The 17,304-nt window shown below is 42.1% G+C and overlaps 1 protein-coding gene across 1 annotated transcript in view; it reads left to right on the forward strand.

Moving 5' to 3' along the window:
• Positions 1–17,304, forward strand: part of fmn1 (formin 1) — a 449,066-nt gene that overhangs the window by 30,977 nt on the left and 400,785 nt on the right. The gene's annotated exons all lie outside the window — the stretch shown is intronic.

A 17,304-nucleotide genomic window follows, 5' to 3' on the forward strand; every position in this document is an offset into this window, starting at 1 on the left:
CAACAACAACAACAACTCACATTTATATAGCGCATTCACCAGAGTGTTGTTAAACAAAATTTTTACGTCCCGGATTTTCCTGCAACGGTGAGATTAGCGACGTAGACCACAAATCTTGCTGTCTAGTGCGCTGATTTCACTGTTGTTACTTTGCTCCAAATTTTGCTGGTTTTCTAATTCGAATACACTGTACTGAGCATAGCGGCGAAGCAGGAACCCAGCACTGACCTAAGAACTAAAGTGGCGACACTTTCACCATCTGGAGCCAGGGTAAGGTTTCAGGTGAATGGAAGTGTAACTTCTTAAATTAACTTTAATCTACAATTATTTTAAACTGTAATGTCCCCTTTCTGGTTTCGAGATTTTCGACCGTTTCACTGCTATGTGAGATCTATGAATTCAGGGCACTCCAAGTTGCTATATTATAAATTAATAATAATTTGGGAATAAAATAATTATTGGCTTTTATTTTTGTGCATTTTGAGAAAATGAGCTATGCAAACTAGCCTAGAATTTTTAACTTATTGATAAGTTCTAGGTTTGAATAAGACTGCATATCACAGGTCTTTGTGGGCAGCAAACATTTACATAATGACATGCTTACTTTCATCTGAATAGATGGGCTTAAAGTGTTTTTGAGATGTATGCTCAATTTGGTCATAACTGAAACAATAGTGACTAATAAGTAAATTAGAGTTATTAGAAAATACATGTTTGTTGTGTTAGTGGATTTAGTGAGGTTGCACACTGTTGGAAAACAGAGAAGGGGTCATTTAAATTCTAAACAATCTCATGAATTGAATGAGCTCTGGATATGTGAGGGGTTATATTGGATAACCTCCGAAACCAGGCGCGGGGGTCACGGTGCGCGATTAACCCGCGTCCGGTTGTTGAGATGCAGGCTGCACGTAACGTTCTGGTGATTTACCTGATTTCTGCGAGCACCCAGACCTAGCTGCACCGTTGAGTGGCTGCTCACCAGCAGGGGGGCCCCGATATCGCGAGTGGCTAGCATCACTTAAAGGCGGCCTCCACCTCGTATTTGAAAAATATAAGATACGGGTCCGCACGGAGTCTGAATGGAGATCAGACATCACACACGTTAAACACAGATGCAGGTCCCATCCCTTAAACTGTTGAATTATGTTAAAACATTGAATAAAAGTTGCGCACTACTAAATCCTGCATCCTCCAAACTGCACGCCAGACCTCACCAATCTGCCGATCTGAGTTTATACCAGACCTGTGAGAGAGTGTGCACCAAGGTTCTCTGCTGATGCACTAGAGGCCTTGGTGCAAGAGGTGGACAAAAGGAGGGACATCCTATACCTGCAAGGGAAGGGGGGTCGGGGGGGGGCAAGAGGCCCTCCAGATATATGCTCCCGAGGCAGTAGGGGACGAAGTCAATGCCAGGCGCATAGCACCACGAACATGGATGCAGTGCAAGAAGAAGTTCAATATTTTGACACAAGTGGTCAATGTTAACGGTATACATGTGATATTGAATCCATCAATTAGTGTTAATTGTATTCAGATGGTGCATATCAGTTGGGAACTCTCTTGTATCCATTTATAAGAGAGCTGATCTAGGGTGTGGTGTGGGTGTAATGTGGAGCTCTGTGAATAAAGGCTTGGAAACAACTGAAGACTAGGCTCTAGTATTCTATCCTTCACCACCTGGCTATCCAGTTTATGTAACAGTCAAGATGAGTGAGTTCAAGTGGCATCTCCTACCAACTGCACCACTAGCTGCATCCACTGCTCCACGCGCTACAACCCCCATCACCCACATACCAACAAACTCTTTCAGTAGTCAACTCTTCCAATCTGATGCGTCCTCTCATCCTCGCACATTACCACTGTTGCAAGCTGCACACCCACAACTCACAGGTCACACACATTGGCAGCTATTCAACCATGACTCGGCACAATTTCAAAATTTGCAGATGACATAAAACTTGGAAGGGTAGTAAACAGTGAGGAGGATAGTGATAGACTTCAAGAGGATATAGACAGGCTGGTGGCATGGGCGGACATATGGCAGATGAAATTTAACACAGAAAAATGTGAAGTGATACATTTCAGTAGGAAGAATGAGGAGAGGCAATATAAACTAGAGGACACAACTCTAAAAGGGGTACAGGAACAGAGCAGGTTGAGAAAGTGGTTAAAAAAAGCACACGGGATCCTGGGCTTGATAAATAGAGGCATAGAGTACAAAAGTATGGAAGTCATGATAAACCTTTATAAAACACTGGTTCAGCCACAACTGGAGTATTGTGTCTGGGCGCTGTACTTCAGGAACGAAGTGAAGGCCTTAGAAAGGGTGCAGAAGAGATTTACTAGACTGATTCCAGGGATGAGGAAATTTAGTTACGTGGATAGACTGGAGAAGCTGGGATTGTTCTCCTATGAACAGAGACAGTTGCGAGGAGATTTGATAGAGGTATTCAAAATCATGAAGGGTCTAGACAGAGCAGATAGAGAGACTGTTCCCATTGGCGGAAGGGTCAAGGACCAGAGGACATAGATTTAAGGTGATTGGCAAAAGAACCAAAAGTGACATGAGGAAAAACTTTTTTACACAGTGAGTGGTTAGGATCTGGAATGCACTGTCCAAGGGGTGGTGGGGGCAGATTCAATCATGGCCTTCAAAAGGGAACTGGATAAGTACTTGAAAGGAAAAAATTTACAGGGATACAGGGATAGGGCGGGGGAGTGGGACGAGCTGGATTGTTCTTGCTAGAGCCGGCCTGGACTCGATGGGCCAAATGGCCTCCTTCCGTGCTGTAACCTTTCTATGATTCTATGATTCGACACCACCTAAACATCTTGCAGGACCCTCACCGACACATGTCCCGCTTTCTTGCAGGGGAAGGTGGTGCATAACAGGAGGCAGCAAGTAGTACTGGCTTCATGGAACATAAACCTGCTGTTTGCACCAGTACTGGGGAAAGAGAGAGCTGTTCCAATGAGACGGACTACATCTGAACCATGCTGGGACCAGAGTTCCAGCGAATGGAATAACTAGGCGAGGTAGATAGGGCTTTAAACTAAATAAGGTGGTGGTGGGGGTCCCGGTGGAGAGAAATCTAGAATGCTAAAAAGAAAAGACAAGGAAGCAGTGCAGGAAAGTGATTGGGGTAAGGATAACCAGATTGTGTCAGGAAGGGACAGAGCGTACAAACAAAAGAGTGCACTAACAAATAGGGCCCGGGTAAGAAAAAATGGTAATAAGACAAAAAGGGCCATAGTACAAAAAAATGTTAAGATGTCTAAAAATGTTAAAAAGACAAATCTAAAGTCACTGTATCTGAATGCATGAAGCATTCGTAATAAGGTAGAAGAATTAACAGCGCAAATAGATGTAAACGGATATGATATAATAGCAATTACAGAGACATGGCTGCAGGGTGACCAAGGCTGAGAGCTGAATGTCTAAGGGTATTTGATATTTAGGAAGGACAGGCAAAAAGGAAAAGGAGGTGGGGTGGCATTGTTAGCAAAGGATGAAATCAGAGCAATAGTGAGAGAGGATATTGGCTCAGAAAATCAAGATGTAGAATCAGTCTGGGTGGAGTTAAGAAGCACCAAGGGGCAGAAAACACTGGTGGGAGTTGTCTATCGGCCTCCAAACAGTAGTGGTAATGTAGGGGATGGGATCAAACAGGAAATGTAACAAGGGTACTACAGTAATCATGGGTGACTTTAATCTACATACAGGCTGGCCAAACCAAATTAGCAATAATACTGTGGAGGATGAATTCCTGTAGTGTGTACGAGATGGTTTTTTTAGACCAGTACGTTGAGTAGCCAACCAGGGAACAGACTATCCTAGATTGGGCATTGTGCAATGAGAAGGGGTTAATTAATAATCTTGTGTGCAGGGTCCTTTAGGGAAGAGTGACCATAACATGATAGAATTCTTCATTAAAATGGAAAGTGATGAAGTCCAATCCGAAACTAGGGTCCTAAATCTAAACAAAGGACACTACAAAGATATGAGGAGTGAGTTGGCTATGATAGATTGGGAAGCTTCATTAAAAGGCATGACGATGGATAGGCAATGGCTGACATTTAAGGAACGAATGCATGAATTGCAACAATTATACATTCCTTTCTGGCGTAAAAACACAAAAGGAAAAGCGGCCCAACCATGTCTAACAAAAGAAATTAAAGATAGTATTAGATCTAAAGAGGAGTCATATAAAGTTGCCAGAAAAAGTAGCAAGCCTGAGGATTGGGAGCAGTTTAGAATTCAACAAAAAAGGACCAAGAGATTGATTAAGAGGGGAAAAATAGAGTATGAGAGTAAACTTGCAAGGCACATAAAAGTGGACTGTAAAAGCTTCCACAAGTATGTAAAAAGAAAAAGATTAGTGAAGACAAATGTAGGTCCCTTACAGTCAGAAACAGGAGAATTTATAATGGGGAACGAGGAAATGGCAGAGCAATTAAACAAGTACTTTGTGTCCTCTTCCGTGAAGACAGAACCAAATAACTTCCCAGAAATGCTAGGGAACTAAGGGACTAGTGAGAAGGAGGAATTACAGGAAATCAGTATTCGTAAAAAAATAGTGCTGGAGAAATTAATGGGACTGAATGCCGATAAATCCCCAGGGCCTGATAATCTGCATCCCAGAGTACTAAAAGAGGTAGCCATCGAAATAGTGGATGCATTAGTTGTCATCTTCCAAAATTCTATAGATCATGGAACAGTTCCTGCAGATTGGAGGGTGGCAAATGTAACCCCACTATTTAAAAAAGGAGGGAGGGAGAAAACACGGAACTACAGACCGGTTAGCCTAACATCAATAGTAGGGAAAATGCTAGAGTCTATTATAAAGGATGTGATAACAGGACACTTAGACAATATCAAAGGGATTAGACAAAGGTAACATAGATTTATGAAAGGGAAATCATGTTTGACAAACCTACTGGAGTTTTTTGATGATGTAACTGGTAGAATAGATAAGGGAGAACCCGTGGATGTAGTTTATTTGGATTTTCAGAAGGCCTTTGATAAAGTCCCACATAAGAGGTTAGTGTGCAAAATTAAAGCACATGGGATTGGCGGTAATATCCTGGCATAGATTGAAAATTGGTTAACAGACAGGAAACAGAGAGTAGGAATAAATGGGTCTTTTTCGGGTGGCAGGCCGTCTCTAGTGGGGTAACGCAGTGATCAGTGCTTGGGCCCCAGCTATTCACAATATATATCAATGATTTGGATGAGGGAACCAAATGTAATATTTCCAAGTTTGCTGACGACACAAAACTAGGTGGGATTGTGAGTTGTGAGGAGGATGCAAAGAGGCTTCAAGGCGATTTAGACAAGTTGAGTGAGTGGGCAAATACATGGTAGATGCAGTATAACGTGGATAAATGTGAAGTTATCCACTTCGGAAGGAAAAACAGAAAGGCAGAATATTATTTAAATGGTGATAGATTGGGAAATGTTGATATACAAAGAGACCTGAGTGTCCTTGTACACCAGTCACTGAAAGCAGACATGCAGGTGCAGCAAGTAGTTAGGAAGGCAAATGGCATGTTGGCCTTCATTGCAAGAGGATTTGAGTACTGGAGCAAGGATGTCTTTACTGCAGTTATACAAGGACTTGGTGAGAACATACCTGGAGTATTGTGTGCAGTTTTGGTCTCCGTACCTAAGAAAGGATATACTTGCCATAGAGGGAGTGTAGCAAAGGTTCACCAGACTGATTCCTGAGATGGCAGGTCTGTTGTATGAGGAGAGATTGGGTTGACTCGGCCTGTATTCACTCGAGTTTAGAAGAATGAGAGGGAATCTCATTGAAACATATAAAATTCTGACAGGGCTAGACAGACTGGATGCAGGGAGGATGTTTCCCCTGGCTGGGGGGGGTCCAGGACGAGGGGTCACAGTCTCAGGATGGGGGGTAGGACATTTAGGACTGAGATTAGGAGAAATTTCTTCACTCGGAGGGTGGTGAGCCTGTGGAATTCTCTACTACATAAGGCTGTGGAGGCCAAGTCACTGAATATATTTAAGAAGGAGCTAGATAGATTTCTAGACATAAAAGGCATCAAGGGGTATGGGGAGAGAGCAGGAATATGGTATTGAGATAGAGAGGATCAGCCATGGTCATATTGAATGTCAGAGCAGGCTCGAAGGGCCGAATGGCCTACTCCTGCTCCTAGTTTCTATGTTTCTTCTCTCAGGATGACAGCATTCCTGTCCCACTCCGCCAATGCCCTTGCTGTTGCCTGTCAACTAGCCAGCCCACTCCCTTAGAGTATTGAAACTTTATTGTAGGAACAGGAGTTGGCCAGTTAGCCCTTCAAACCTGTTCCATCATTTATTGAGATCATGGTTGGTCTGTGACCAGCCCCATATTCCTTAATACCTTTGATTGATTAACAAAAATCTATCAATCTCAGATTTGAAATTAACAGTTGAGCTCGCATCAACTGTTGTTTGCAGAAGAGCGTTCCAAACTTCTACCACCCTTTGCGTGTAGAAGCATTTCCTAATTTCACTCCAAGTCCTCGCTCCAATTATTAGGCTGTGCCCCTAAGTCCTGGTATTCATGTATAGGAGACCTCCAAAAACAGGTACAAATGCATCAGCAGCCAGAAGCAATAATCCTGCAACTCCTGCATGATCCCTTTTAAATGGCATTGGTGGGGGCTCCTCCATGCTGTCCACGATCTGTTCAGCTGTGCGAGGTTAAGACAGTGCGTTGGCTGGAGCACTGGCGGAGTGGCAGGGGTGGGACAGGAATGCTGTCATTCTGAGAAGACAGCAGGTTCATGTTCTATGGAGCCACTACCACTTGCTGCCTCTTGTTATGCGCCACCTTCTCCTCCAAGAATGCGGGACATGTGTCGGTGAGTGTCCTGCAAGATGTTTGGGTGATGTGGAATCATAGAAGTGTGCATGTGCTTTCTGGACGCCATTTTGGGTTCTTAGGAGGCCGCGTTACGCCTATAAAACAGGCGCAACGCTGCCCAATTTATAGCCCCCAGTGTGGCAATATTAAATTTGAAAATTCCAGGTGCAGGAAGCGGATGTTCAAAGATCCTAGGTGTTCAATCTTTTCAACTGATACATTTTTAATAACTGGGTGCTTAAACCTAATCTTGGAGCAAAGAATCATAGAATGGTTACAGCACAGAAGGAGGCCATTCGGCCCATTGAACCCTTACAGGCTCTTTGTAAGAGCAATCCAGTTAGTCCCATTCCTCTGCTCTTTCCCCGTAGCTCTGCAAATTTTTTCCCCTTCAAGTATTTATCCAATTCCTTTTTGAAAGCCGCGATTGAATCTCTTCCCACCACCTTTTCAGGCAGTGCATTCCAAATCATAACTGCTCACTGCGTTAAAAAAAAAAGTTTTTCCTCGTGTCGATGTTGGTTCTTTTGCCAATCACCTTAAATCTGTGTCCTCGGTCCTCGATCCTTCCGCCAATGGGAATGGTTTCTCTTTATTTACTTTATCTAAATCCTTCATGATTTTGAACACTTCGATAAAGGTTAGGTCCCCTGGAGTTGAGCGTCTTTGCTCATAGTTTTGTGCCAGCAGCTGTTGTGCAAGAAGTTCCAAGAAGCAGGAGGCCACCCACGAGCAGGCGAAGAAGGGAAACCAATGGGAGGGGAAACGGAGGGGAAGCCAAGGGGCAGGGGTGGGAAAGAGGGGAAGCAGAGAAACCGAGGGGCAGGGAAGAGGGGAAATATTGAGTTATGTACTTATTAATATTTATTATTCCTGCTGCAAAATTCATTGAATTTGAGATGAAAATTTAAATTATTCTTCGACTGAGCCTGTAAAATTGTATATTGAGTAAAACAAATGTGTGTGAGAGTTGGAAGGCGAGAATTCAGCCTCAAGGTTCCAATTATGACATAAATTGTGACAACAAAGCTCAAACTTGGCAACAATTGTACTTTTATTTTTGATGTAACACTGAATGCTGCATATTTAAAGTAAAGCTTACATCAAAGCAATAATGACTGGATAAACAATTTTGGAGTTGCCTTGTCCAAAGGTGTTTAAGCTTTTGTTTTCATGGGCTGGATAGCTTCAGGGACAAAAATCAAGTTTTTGTCCATGTTCCTATTAATTTGCGTATCTATGATTGCTAATATGCACAGAGCTTAGCGTTCACATGTTGGATTTATCCATCAGAGACATTGATGCTAAGTACAGCCCTTTCCAAACCTCCAGGCCCACAATTCAAACAGGACAAACCAGCAAATAAAAATGTAAGTGGACTGGACTTCAAAGGCTGGAATACCAGAGACTCCCTGAGCTAGTCAATAGTTTTGATAACCATTGCTTTACATTCTCTTCAAAAACACTCAGCAGGTCAGGCTGCATCTGTGGACAGAATTGAACTCACTAACTTGTTTGTTTTTCTCCAAAGATGCTGTCTGACTGGCTGAGTTTTTCCGGCATTTTCTGTTGTTGTTTCAGATTTCCAGCATCCGCAGTATTTTGCTTTCGACAAAATATAAAATACTATGTTGTCCTTACATAAGTCTTTGGTTATGCCTCATTTAGAATAGTGTGTCCCGTTTTAGTCCCCTCTCATTATGGGTGGCGTAGAGATCCTGAAGGAGGGGCATTAGATTGATACCTAGTTTAAAATGCCCTTAGCTACCAGAAAAGGCTTAGAGAGCTGGGGCTTTTTACCCCAGAAAAGCATAGCCTTTATAGAGATTTGATTGAGGTCTTTAAAATAATGGAAGGATTGGTTCAGTCCATGTGGATAGGCGTTTTTGAGCTAGATAGGTTAGGAAGGACCGGGGACATGCCCATAAGTTACGTAAACACAGAGCTAGGTTGGATGTTAGGAGATATTTCTTTTTACGGAGTATCGTCAACCTGTGGAACAAGTTGCTAGCTCGTGCAGTAAATGCAGAATCGCTGCGGACGTACAAAAGGGAGCTGAACGAGTTCCTAACTGGCTGATGTCACTGCATATAAAGGATAGGTATGGTACTAGGGGGCAGGGTTGTGCCTTCTGAAACTTTGTTGCCTTCAGGGGTTGTGGAGAATTTTTCCTCTTTTTAATGCACATCCCAAGAGACTGCATGGCGGGCTGATTGTGGAGTGGGTGGGAGTTGCAGGGGGGTGGGGGTAGTGGGTGTGGGTCATCGTATGCATAAATTGCTTCATGACAGAATGGGACTGGTCATTCGTTTTGTATGTATTCTAACATTATGTACAGCTGACTAGTATTTCCTTTCTGTTAAAGCATAAATCAAAGTACTGTATCAGCAGAGCAGAATGGTATACTGGCAAATTATCTAGCCCGCTCCAAAATGTTTTACATTGGTATTTCTACAACATACATTTCTAACGCTGGACTACATGCAAAGAATATGAATGTCTAGCTATCTGTAGCATAATGAAAATAACATTAACCTGATTATCTGCACGTTTATGGCTTTATGTACTTTGGAGTGAGTTGAGTAATCATATTCCACCTTTACAGTCTGTACAGAGGAATTTCAAAAATTTCTAGTTACACGTTAGTATTTTATCTATCTATCAATCTATTTATTTATTTAAAATTACAGAACTATTGTCTACTAGTCCTCCTCCCCGGCTCCACTGCAGTGCCGAAGACAGTTACTGGCTCTTACTTTGCCCCCTCCGGATGTCATTTCTCCCCTCAGCACCTATGTGAGAGCCACAGCCAGCAATGCAATGGCCCAAAATCGAATGTTGATTCGTGTTGAGCTGCCTGATCATGCCCAGTATGCATCTGCAGCTCAATGGTCTCATTTAAATCCCTGCGTCAGAACAGTTGGGCTCGAGGCCCACCCGATATTGTGCTTTGGGCCTACCCCTTCTAATGCAGGAATTGTTCCCTGCAGCCAGTTTGCGTGAACCAATTTCTAGGAACAGGAGTAGGCCATTCAGCCCCTCATACCTGCTCCGCCATTTGATAAGATCATGGCTGATCTGTGATCTAACTCCATGTACCTGCCTTTGGCCCATATCCCTTAATACCTTTGGTTGCCAAAAAGCTATCGATCTCACATTTAAATTTAGCAATTGAGCTAGTATCAATTGCCATTTGCGGAAGAGAGTTCCAAACTTCTACCACCCTTTGTGTGTAGAAATGTTTTCTAATCTCATTCCTGAAAGGTCTGGCTCTAATTTTTAGACTCTGCCCCCTACTCCTAGAATCCCCAACCAGCAGAAATAGTTTCTCTCTAACCACCCTATCCGTTCCCCTTAATATCTTATAAACTTCGATCAGATCACCCCTTAACCTTCGAAACTCTAGAGAATACAACCCCAATTTGTGTAATCTCTCCTCGTAACTTAATCCTTGAAGTCCGGGTATCATTCTAGTAAAACTGCGCTGCACTCCCTCCAAGGCTAGTATGTCCTTCCGAAGGTGCGGTGCCCAGAACTGCTCACAGTACTCCAGGTGCGGTCTAACCAGGGTTTTGTACAGCTGCAGCATAACTTCTGTCCCCTTGTATGCAGTCCTCTAGATATAAAGGCCAGCATTCCATTAGCCTTCTTGATTATTTTCTGCACCTGTTCATGACACTTCAATGATCTATGTACCTGAACCCCTAAGTCCCTTTGGACATCCACTGTTTTTAACTTTTTACCATTTAGAAAGTACCCTGCTCTATCCTTTTTTGATCCAAAGTGGATGACCTCACATTTGTCTACATTGAATTCCATTTGCCACAGTTTTGCCCATTCACCTAATCTATCAATATCGCTTTGTAATTTCATGTTTCCATCTACACTGCTTACAATGCCACCAATCTTTGTGTCATCGGCAAACTTAGATATGAGACTTTCTATGCCTTCATCTAAGTCGTTAATAAATATTGTGAATAATTGAGGCCCCAAGACAGATCCCTGCGGGACTCCACTAGTCACATCCTGCCAATGTGAATATTTACCCATTATCCCTACTCTCTGTTGCCTTTCGCTCAGCCAATTTCCTAACCAAGTCTGTACTTTTCCCTTGATTCCATGGGCTTCTAACTTAACTCTAGACCATTGTGTCCTACCAAGCCTGCACATTATGAGGTTATTACTTACAATGCTGTTCGAAACAATGGGGCTCAGTAAGAGTTTGCATTTGTTACAACATTGCTAATTTTTTTGCTGTTATTACATCAGGATTTCACATGTCACTTCTGTTGTATTTATTGAGTGCTTGCTGTTTAAATAATGATTTTAAAACAAAAGAACCTTTCCCAATACCCAGATATTCTAACTTGAACACTGCAGTGTTATTATTCTTTGTTCGCTGAAATAATGGATATGTTAGTTCTGTTGACATTACCCAATGACTCACATCCCCGGTAAACACACTGTTCTTAAAATGGTGGGTTAAGGCACAGGGTGTTATCACTAACATTACTGACATTCTTTTTCTGCTGTGACTTTTCACCGCTGTAAATGTTTGAAATTTTGAAACTTTTTTTGCAATAAGTATCAATTATTTTTTTTTAGTAAATAACAAATGATCTGTATACTTTGTTCTAAAACTAATCAATGGAAAACAATAGGGATAACGAAATGGGGCAGACCTTCCTGTTATTGTGCCCGAGCATATTGGATTGCCTAGGTGCACTCTCTAGAGGAAAATCAGGCAAGGAGGATTGCACAATGGTTACGGAGCCCACGTGATTTTTCTATCCATTTGAATTAATGGATTGGAAATTGGGCACATGCCCATGGATGTATGTAAACAATTTTACAACACCAAGTTATAGTCCAGCAATTTTATTTTAAATTCACAAGCTTTCGGAGGCTTCCTCCTTCGTCAGGTGAACGATGTGAAAACATTTTCACATCGTTCACCTGACGAAGGAGGAAGCCTCCGAAAGCTTGTGAATTTAAAATAAAATTGCTGGACTATAACTTGGTGTTGTAAAATTGTTTACAATTGTCAACCCCAGTCCATCACCGGCATCTCCACATCATGGATGTATGAGCATCCCTGTCCAACCTTCCACTGCGCTCAGGCAATCCACAATACACCGAGGTGCAGTAAGAGGAAGATCTGCTCCAATATACCAATGATCTATGTTTAATTACTTGATTTTATGTGGACGAGAAATATTGTAAACTTTTAGTGGTCTGTCCTATGGTTTAGGGAAGGTTCAATCCCTGGAACACCTGACACTCTTTATAACTGGGGATCAACCAGCACTGTAGCAAACATATTTACAACAGTTTCCCCTGTATCTCTTTCCACATTATTAACTTCTAAAAACATTTTGTCACAAATATAACACGATGCTATGACATCATTACATTCTGACAAAGATGAAGACATATGCACTTGGTTACAGACAGGGTCTGTTGTGTAGGTCACTTGCCAAAAATGATTTCATTTGCTGTTTCCCTGTAAGAACCAGTACCGGATTTGCATATTTTTATTTAAATTCATCTGTGGAGTACATTTTGTATTTATGGATGAGGAAGGCCATTCAGCCCATCTTGATTCATCCATGCAGAGAAACCTCAATGTCACCCCATTGTTGCAGCCAATTGTTTCTGAAATGGTTCTAGGATTTTTGCTTCCCCTCCTTTATTTGGAAATTTATTCCACACATTAATCAATCTTTGTCTGAAGAATTTCATGATATCTGTCAGAAATGTACCCTCCTTTAGTTTGAACCTGTGACTACCAGTTCTACTCCTGCAATTTAATTTAAAGTAATATTCTGGGTCAACTTTTTCTATACCCATAACCATTTTATATTCCTCTCAAACATGCCCTTTCCAGGATGCAGTATTCAAGGTGTTATCTGACTAGAGCACCATAAAGTTTGATCATTACCTCCTCTGACGTATATTCAGCTGTTTTGGCAATATTGTTCAACACCCTATTGGTTTTGTTGATTGTTGCTCTGCACTTGTTGGATCATGTTCAACATTGAGTCTACTAAGACTCATGAGTCGCTTTCAGATTCATTCTTCGCTACTTCAACACCATTCATGGAGTACTTTTGTTATCTTTTTTATTCCTATGTATAGCACTTTACATCTTTCTGCATTAAATTTTATCTGCCATTGTTTGATCCACTCACATAGTTTGTTTAGCTCATTGTGTTTTTTGAGCTGCCTTTTTGAATTACACTGCCCTTCCTAGTTTGGTATCATCTGCAAATTTAACCAATTTGCATTGAGTGTCAGATTCCAGGGCCCTGATATTTGCGGGGAGGGAGCTGGGGGCCAGTGTCAGCGGCTGGGAAACCCAGAAATACCAGGAAGGTGGAGGTCCGGCTAAATTTAACGGCAGGATCTCATTAGAATTTTTTTTTACTCAGTTTCCTGCCTGGCAGCCAACCAGACTGAGAGTCTGGCAGCCTGCCGGGTGGGAAAACCTGCTGTAGAAGACAGCAGCTGGGGGCCGCTGGGGATGGTCCCAGGCAATCGAGAAGATCGGGGGTTGGAGAGCCTCTGAGTACGGCAACGAAGAGGGAGAGATCACGGGGAGGGGGAGAGAGAGAGAGATCGCCGGGGTGGGGGGGGGGGGGCTTCACCAGTCGCACAGAGTGAGAGATCGTAGCAGAAGGTTTGCTTGAGGGGTGGGGGAATGCACTCCTGCTCCTCCTGGCCCACAAGCAGTGCTGGAAAAGCACTTACCTGCTGGAGCTGGTAGCTCCCGCCTCCCTTCAGCTACCGGGTTTCCCGAGCCCTGGGAAACCCGGCCGGCAGCTGTTCAATTCAAATGGCTGCCCAAATCTGAGGAACGCAGCCTCATTTAAATATTAAAATCACTACCCGCCTCTCCAGTGCGGGCTATGTGGCCACCCCCCAACCCATCGTGGTAAAACCGGAAGTAGCGCGTTCGCGGTAGGTTGGGGTCAGATTTCACATTTTTAACAACTTAAGCCCACCTGGCCCTCTCCCGCCTGTCATGGGGGGGTTAAAATTCCCCCTCAAATTAGAAATAGTAGTGGCCTGGGGTACCCTTTTATAATAATGAACCTGACTCCTGGGGGTTGAAATTGGTCTCAAGCGATAGTGAACCGATAGCCTGTTTTACATCCCACCCGATTTTCTTTTCCATTGTAGCGGGATGTAAAATAGGTTGCTGATTTGCTATCGACTGTTTTACGTAACTGCTCAAGACCAATTCCATCCCCTGGTCTTGGTTATTTCTAACTTCCAGATCATGTTAAATTCTACCATTCTGTGGTTGCTGTCATTCCATTTCCTGGGTCATTTATGAATAGCAGATCAAGGTGTGCATTGCCTCTTGTGCCTTCCTTGATGCAATGGACCAAGAAGCAGTCATGCATTACATCGACCAACGCTGACTTCAAGCCCCCTCCCATTTCAATGTTGTTGAGGGGAGTGGGACCCAATAGATTTTCCTGTGAGTCGGTATTCCCCAAGACCGTTTGGAGAGAGTCGGAGGTTGGCCCAGGTAATGATAAGGCCCCAAAATGTTTTAATGATGGGAAAGCGCCTACTAGAGGCATCTTCTCCCTCCATAATGGCTTAATTCACTCATCTTTTTGCTCTTTGACTGTGGCCAAGGCATAACCAGTTATCCCCAAACCAGGAAAATGGGTTGGGTTGGGGTGATGGTGGTGGGTGGAAGTTGCAATAATGCTGCAAAATTGAGAATCCAATCCCAAATGTAGTAAATAGATATACAGAGTTGTGAACTTTATTATGGGTCAATGTTTTGTTGACAAATGCAAACATTTAGAATTACCATTGTGGAATAAAAAACTGGTTCTAAATGTTGATTTGGAATAGATGCATCCAGTTTTTTTTATTCGTTCATGGGATGTGGGCGTTGCTGGCGAGGCCGGCATTTATTGCCCATCCCTAATTGCCCTTGAGAAGGTGGTGGTGAGCCGCCTTCTTGAACCGCTGCAGTCCGTGTGGTGACGGTTCTCCCACAGTGCTGTTAGGATTAGTTTAATTAATAGCTACAAATATTGACATTTCACCATGTCACATATGTAGCGAGAGTGGTAATAGTTTATTTTAATGGTATATAATTGGAATAAGTTCATGTTGCAAAGTATTATGTGGCACCATTAGCAACTGTCAAATCTCACTTTTTTTTGTTTCTCTCCCCTTTCCACCTTTCACCCCCTCTCCTGAAAATGGTGTCACTGGGGTATGATTCCATCAGTGCAGCCTTCTGGTATCTCCCTTTCAATCTTGTGTCTGGCTGTCAATGGCCTCCCAATGTCTTGTTCAAATTGTTGTTCTTTGTATATGAGCCTGGATGAGTATCAGCAAGGTATTTGACAGTGAGGTCTTCTACATTCGAACCCAATCCTATGCTTGGTTGGTGTCAACTCGTGTGCACTTCCACTGGATGGCAATCAGAAGTGGGACCCTGGCATTTTCTCATTTCCACCCATAGCCTGGGTGCTGACTGCCCTAATTGCAATTAGCTGATATAACATAGACCAGATATTTAATCTTGGACCCCACCCCCTAAGCCCTGTATGGCTTGGTGCCACACCATGCTGTTCATTAGCCCACTATCCATTGGGAGGAAGTATCTCAGTTTTCAGTGTGGCAAACACATACAAACAGATGTCTCATGATCACTGAACAAGGACTACAGTGCTTTATTAAGCTTGTATTTCCACACACTAATACTTCCAACACAGAACTGTCCAAAATGGTGCAAAATAAATAAAACGGGCATACCAATTTCACCCCGATTTGCGTTGACAAGTGTGCCTAAACTTGCCTTAGCTTTCCTTGTGAGGTGACTGAACCTCTTCCTGCACAGTGTGGTGGTTCTTGGATAGTGGAGATAGCTAGAGGAATGCTGATTTCCCCAGGTGCAGGGCAGAGGAAAATCTCTCCCAGTTCCATATAAAAATCAAATAATTTTGCCTGCAGTTCTCCTATTGTTTTCCATCCTATTCTATCTCATTCTCTTTTTTTTTAGCTTGAATTTTGCTCTTGTTTTCTACCCATTCCAACATTTTCTCCTTTCATGTTTAAAATATTTTACTGATTTGCCTTCATGCTGCCATTGCCCATTTGGTTTTTCAGGTCGCGCAGTATACACCAGCTTTAAGGGCTAATGTTCACCAGGGTGAAAACTTGCTTTGAAATCTTGGAAAAGTGAGACTGACCAGCATTATAACTCTTGGAGCAATAAACTTTTCTATGGTGTTCGTAAGGTTAAAGTTGCATTTTTGTCAGGAATTTGAAGAACAGATTCTGCCATAGTTATAACTACAGTGACTTTTTGGAGAGCTTCAGAGATCTATACCAAAATGATCTTCTTTGTAACTCATGACATTATTGTGAAAATTGTGATCGACTATACCCTCCTGATCAACTAAGGAGATATACTTTAACTATTTTGAAGTCTTGTGTTATTGCAGATAAATGTCTGCGTTCTGTAACGTAAACATCTGATAACAATGGGCTTTCAGGTCTCTCCTTTATATTTTGGAAAATAAAGGCACACACCCTGCTTCTGTTATTTCTTGAACAACCAATTTTAAGTTATATTTTATTCAATTGCCAATGTGTTACGGATTTAGAAATATAGATTCATTTTGGAAAAAATATTCAATAGCAGAGAATTGACTGGAATAGAAAACTATTATAATTTCCATATGAATAAATTATAAAATGAGAAACCTTTGCATAACACATTATTTAACTTTGTACCCCAGTATGACTGACATGAATTTGCTAAGAATACTGTACAAAAATTTTAAATAGCATTATTTGGTTTGAATTGTGTTATGACTCAATTGAAATGGAATGCAGGTAACACACCCATAAGCTCTGACTGTAACTGGATCCACCCGACTGAATGCATCTGATTGATGTAAGAGTGCAAGCAATGATTGCCACTCACTGAAAAAATACTTAATTCATTATTTTTCTTTAAAGTATAGCTTTATAAATGTCACGGGTAGTTTATATGCCATTGTTATGGCCTTTTACAATAAGATGTGGCTCTACAGTTTGTTCTTGATCTATAGTTTGTGGTGATGTATATTCCATTGTTAACCGTGTTGTGTGTGAAATGTGCAAATGGCACATGATGTGGAGATGCCGGTGATGGACTGGGGTTGACAATTGTAAACAATTTTACAACACCAAGTTATAGTCCAGCAATTTTATTTTAAATTCACAAGCTTTCGGAGATTTTCTCCTTCCTCAGGCAAATGTTTCAAGGAGATCTTGAAACATTTGCCTGAGGAAGGAGAAAATCTCCGAAAGCTTGTGAATTTAAAATAAAATTGCTGGACTATAACTTGGTGTTGTAAAATTGTTTACAAATGGCACATGAGCTGTGTGATTTTGTTTGGAGTTGCAA

Source organism: Heptranchias perlo, chromosome 10 (genome assembly GCF_035084215.1).
Source record: "Heptranchias perlo isolate sHepPer1 chromosome 10, sHepPer1.hap1, whole genome shotgun sequence".
Lineage (NCBI taxonomy): Eukaryota > Metazoa > Chordata > Chondrichthyes > Hexanchiformes > Hexanchidae > Heptranchias > Heptranchias perlo.